We start from the raw sequence: 6,053 nt of genomic DNA, 5'->3' as shown, positions 1-6,053 counted from the left end.
TCGCTAGGAATCCTATGCAACCTCTCTGCATTAGGTCTCTAGCCTTCAGTGTTGAAATTATAGGTACCCGCAGTCCACTAGCTATTCCCATAGATACAAAGGGTACCTCCCATTCTGGTTCAAAAGTCACCATTCTGCGCTTGCAGTCAATCGTTGCGCCATACTCCGATAACCAATCCATCCCTAGAATCATATAGAAGTCATCCATCTCCAACTCAATCAAATCAACAGACAATTCCCTGCCATCTATCTCTACTGGCAACGCTCTAATCCATTTCCTAGAGACTACCAATTCTCCTGTTGGCAACAAAGTCTGAAATCCCCTAGAATACACACCACTAGGTCTACAAAGCTGGTCTATCACTCTAGCAGATACAAATGAATGGGTAGCCCCCGAATCAAACAATCCAGTATAAGAAGAACCAGCACTAGAGATCTGACCTGTCACAACTGAGGGGCTAGCCTCCGCCTCAGTCTAAGTCAAAGTAAACACCCTGGCAGGAGCGAGTCTATCTCCCTTCTTCAGCTCCTATTTCTTGGTTTGTGGGCAATCCTTCTTCAAATGATTGGCACTCCCACAGTCAAAGCATGCCCTAACCCTACACTCACTCTGATGTCGTCGTCTGCACCGTGGACACACTGGAGAACTCCTCCAGTTGTCACTTCCGCCCTGACGGCCACTAAAAGCACCCTGCGCCCTCCTATCCAAACTGGGAGGAACAAAAGTGAAAGTGATTTACTACCTAAGTATTGAGATTATTGAAGAAGTAAAACAAGATTTAATGAAAAGACGAAGAACAAGTAAATGAATCACACCAAGCAATTTTTACAAGGTTCACCACTACTCAAAGTAATGGCTAATCCTTAGGACCTAGTCCAGAAAAAGAATTCCACTAAGATATATGTTGACGCGGTTCTTCACCAACAGGTAATTAATAGAATAAAGAGTAGGATTAGTGCTAAGTAATGAACCGTAATAGATGAATGATCTTAAAATAAAATGGTGACACGAATACTTTTTTAGGTGGTTCAAAGGTTAAAATCCTTCTAGTCCACCAGCCAATATTATTGCTATCTTTCTGGTATTCTTTACAGGGTATTTCTTTACACAATAGAATCCAACCCTTTGCAACTCCCAGGGTCTCCATATTTATAGGGAGAGGGCACCTAGGGGTTGGCAAGGAGGGCCATCCCGTGACCTTCTTACCCATCATGTCACTTCTGTGACATTCATGATTAATTCCTGAAACCTGACAATGAAGTGTGGTCTAATCAATAGGTAAGGGGGTAATGGGCCGCACGGCCCAACCCAGTCGTGGGTGCCTGAACACGCACGTTTGTGATGCGTGTCCAAGAATTCAGGGATATATCAGACACGTGATGTCTGATATATGCACGTTTACCTTGCGTGGTTGACTTTATAAGGGGTCACAGATGCCAACTCAAGCTCGTACCTCGAGCTGGTTGTATTCTTAGCCCGTGATGTCCATACTTCTGACCCGACTCCTTGGTAATCTTAGTAAGCCTTTGGTTACCTCGAGCTAAAGAGGTAGGACCTAGTTAAAGCAGCCCCGAGCATGTGGCATCAAGGTGGCTGATATAATTATGCCATACCTCAACTCGCTAATAGCCCGTGGATAATTAGGGCGTACATTTGCCCCCCAAGCCCCTGCTCGTGGCTCATGACGTCATCAGGGGCCACAGTGGGGGCTTTTAGGCTTCTTTGTGGACTCTTCACATTTCGCCCATTACGCAGGCGTCGAGTACGTGGAACATTGTGGTTGGTGACGGTACGTCTTCCGAGAACCGCATTAAATGGCCTAGCCTATACTCGGTCTTCGTTTCGCCTTTCGAGTAGTGATCCTCGTATCCTACATCAAAGCAATCCAACGGCCCTCCTCACTTGGCCTCTTACATATATAAAAGGGGTGGCCACCTTTCGCATGGGCCACTCGTTCGTTTGAAAATTTTCTTATTTTATTCTCAGTCTCAAAAAAAAAAACCCTATCTTTCTTCCGGTTACTGTTCCCAGCGTTCTAGAGATTCATGCACGAGAAATCCTTTGAGACTTTGGCACTAGCAATTTCAGTAGGACTCCAACCCAGATGACCCTTTCAGTCTCACCAAAACAAAATACTTCTGTAAGTCCTCCGTTTGTGCATGCTTTAAATTCTTCCTTCACTGTTGCTTAGGTAAATTGTTTCTGTAATGGCATTCAGTATTTTGCTGGTCTTTTGTGGGTATGATACGCGTAGGTTTTTATTCTAGGGCATCGACTGTAGAAAAAACCATTTAGGAGAATGACTCATAGAGTACGCTTTCTGGGGAGATTTTTTGGGTAAAATTTTGTACGCCTGTTTGAAATAACCAGTTTCTAGGGTGCAAAACCGGGTAGCTTAGGGGACACGCTTCACAGGCGGTTTTGCACTGTTTGCCTACTGAAACTTTCCTTCCAAGGCAAATTTTTATTCTGACCCTCCTGGCACACGGATTCCGAGTAATCGGGGATCCGTTGGGAGCATAGGTGTGTGTTCATAAAACCGCGTGGTCTCACTCTCCACGGGCTAAGATTACCTTAGCCCGCGTAAAGGAAACACTTCGCGTTAGATTCTTTCTTATGCTTAGGTCGCCCTTTCTAAATTTTCTTCTTTTGTTCGCTAGGCGATCAGATGGGACCTAAGAAGAACGCACCCAAGAAGAGCGTGGGCAGCTCATCTTCCCAGCAGCCCAAAGGAAAGGAGGTGGTCCCTGACTCCCCGATCCCCGTCTTCGGTCCAGAAGTGGAGAAGGAGGTCGAGGTAGGACACGACGCTTTATTCGAGGCTGAGAGGATCGCCTCGAAGGTCAACACCCAGGGGAAAGTGAACAAGATCTTCCTTTCCCACAACTTTGAGATTGGGAGGGGTGCCCTAGATGCCCGACCTCCCCTCGAAGGTGAGCGGAGATGCACGCTGCTCGATGAGGAGTACGCCGCTTGGAGCGACGAGCACCTCAAGGCTGGGGCCTTCCTCCCACTGAACCAGTACTTCGCGGACTTTCTAAATTACGTGAAGCTGGCTCCTTTTTAGCTCCCCCATAACTCATATCGCTTGTTAGCGGAGCTGAAATACTTATTCCTGAAGCAGGAATGGGAGGTCCCCACACCGGCGGACATCCTCTCCTTCTTTTGCCTCAAGGCCAGCCCGGAGCAGCAGGGGCGAGGCGACGAGTCTACTATCTGACCCATTTTCCAAATTCGACTGATGTCATCGAGCTTCCTAGCCACCCCAATGACTATATGGATAAGTTCTTTAGGGTAACGGGGTTCCGCAACTGCGAAAACCACTATTTAGACCGCCCTTGTAAGTACCCCCTACTCTTAGCTCGTAAGTTGATTACTGATTAGCTTCTTTTATTAGTTCCTGACTTAGAAACAATCATGCAGCCATTTTTGCGAGGACGGCTAAGTCTGTGACCCTCGGGGGTCAATACAAGACATTGGCGGGGCTGCCCCCAAGCGAAAAAGACTATCGCCAGCTCGTGTCCGACGAGACGATGCTGGCATGCAAGCTAATCTCTCCAGGCCAGAATTTGTCCTTGAGGAGACCGCGGGGTCTCCCTCCAGCACGCGAGATGGCACCCATCCCCGAGGCGGAGCCCACAGGAGAGGAAGAGGACGAGGTGGACGAGGTGCCCCTCGTACAGCGGAAGCGAGCGTTGGAGGTCGTCCAAGAAGTGAACGTGGAGAGAGCCTAGTCCGGGGCAGCAGTCGGCCCCTCAGGCCAAGGTAACCCTTATCTGTTTAGGGGCTTAGATAGGGCCACCGCAGATCTCCGGCTAGCTAGGTTCAATCCCAACCAGCCTGTTCATCACCATCGAAATGACCTAGACCGCGACATAACCCTACTCCAATGCGCCGACCAGCTCGTGCTGGGTTACGACAGTAGCCGCCCTAGGGGTACTATAGTCGTAGATAATACCCTATCCTTTAGGTCGGCCTTTTTTGAGGAGTACGGGACCAACCTTCGGTCGTGGCCCTCCCTCCGGGAAGGCGTAGTAGCTCTGGGTCTTAGGCAGTACGTAGAAGAGTCTAGTCCTGAGCCAGATTCGGACCCAGAGCCTCTTCTAGCCCGCGAAGTCGTTATCATAGACTCCCCTGCTAAAGCTCTGAGGCCAGTGGTCGTGACCATAGATTCCTCCTCTAGCTCGGAGGGTAGGATCCCTTTCAATACAAACTTGAGCTCTGTTTTCCCTTTTATTTTTGTTTTGCATAAATATTTTTGCATGTATATTAATGCTATCTTTGCTTCGACAGAGATGTCTCAGCCCGAGAACAACGATTTGCGAGTTATGTTCCCTGAAGGGAACCCTTCTTCCGGGGCTTCCGGGCCCATGGTGAAAAAGCTCCGGATGGCGAAGAAGGCCATCGGGACTACCTCCAAGTCCCCTGCAAAGGGGAAGAACCAAGCCCCGGCTGCTAAGGAAAAAGTGCCTCCACCCCCTCCTGCAATGGAGAAGATGCCCCCACCTCCTCTGCGAGCTCCTGCCTCTGCTCGGGAGACGGAGGTGGCCCCCGAGACCTTGTCGACCACAACCCCCAAGGTACACGTTCCAGTGAATCCCCGGGCTTTGGAGAAGATCCCCGATGTCTTTCGGGGGACGGTCTACGAGACGGTGAGCTACACCGTGGACCACTATTACAATGCCACCGAGAGGGACCTGTGGGCGATTGAGACAAGGAGCCCGGAAAACGTGATGGAGTCTTCGCTGGGGATGGCTCTCACGATAAGTTGGCCTCGCCATTGCTATTCCTTGCTCATATGCATTTCATGTTTTTTTTTTCTAAGGCAGTTGCCTTATTATCTTTTGGTCTTGCAGGGTGCTTTGGCTCTTCACCGGAGCATATCCCGATCTAGGGCCAGGCTCGAGGATATGAGGGGTGAGCATTAGACTGCTTTGGCCGCCCTTGCGACTGCCAAGAAACAAGAGTAGGACGCCCTAGCAACCGCACAGGCTGAGCTGGACGCATCTTGACCTAAGCTGCTGGAGGCCGAGGCTACCAAGGCCGCCCTAGCAGCTACGACAACTGAGCTCAAGGAGGCTAGGGCTGCTCGGGCCGCACTGGACGCTGCGAAAGTTAAGGCCGAGGAGGCCAAGGCTGCCCTGATGATGGAGAGGGTAGCTTCCAGCTCCTCCATCGAGGCTATGCTGTACCACTGCTGGGTCTTCAACCCAGATGGTGACTTCTCCTTTCTAGGGTCGGATGCGTGGGAGTCCTTCCTGAAGAAGTTCAAAGCTCGCCTTCAGCAAGAGGAGCCCTCCGAGACTGGGGAGACTTCCACAGCCGCCGAGTAGGAGGGCGAGGTGGTGACCTCATCGAAGTAGCCTGGTGGGGCATATGACCTCTTTTCTTTTTACCATTTACACAACAAATTTTTTCTGTAACTTTACATTATGAGGTTTTCTAACCTCGAGACAATTGATTTCTCCAATCTTATTTTTTATTGATTTACACCTTTTTTCCTTTATCTTATTTCTCTTTTATGCCTTCTGGTAATACTCTTAGTTTTTGTTGGTGTTGCGATCAACATTTTACGCTTTTCTAAAAAAAAAGACATATGTTAACCAACTTGAACCAACTTTTAAGAGAAGTCCTGGTTGTATCCAGGACATTAATTTGAAAACTTAGTTCGCGTTAATTCTTGATTAATATCTTGTGCTTTTTAAGAAAAAACACCAATCAATAAATTTGAATTAACTTCTAAGTTTTAGGACCTGGTTACATCCAGGACGTTAATTTGAAAACTTAGTTCGTGTTAATTCTTGATTAATATCTTGTGCTTTTTAAGAAAAACACCGATCAATCAATTTGAATTAACTTCTAAGTTTTAGGACCTGGTTACATCCAGGACGTTAATTTGAAAACTTAGTTCGCGTTAATCCTTGATTAATATCTTGTGCTTTATAAGAAAAACACCGATCAATCAATTTGAATTAACTTCTAAGTTTTTTAGGACGACCCGGTTACATCCAGGACGTTAATTTGAAAACTTAGTTCGCGTTAATCCTTGATT

Source organism: Humulus lupulus, chromosome 8 (genome assembly GCF_963169125.1).
Source record: "Humulus lupulus chromosome 8, drHumLupu1.1, whole genome shotgun sequence".
In the NCBI taxonomy this organism is placed as follows: Eukaryota; Viridiplantae; Streptophyta; class Magnoliopsida; order Rosales; family Cannabaceae; genus Humulus; species Humulus lupulus.
The sequence above is the reverse complement of the archived record's forward strand: the minus strand, read 5'-3'. Positions refer to the sequence as shown.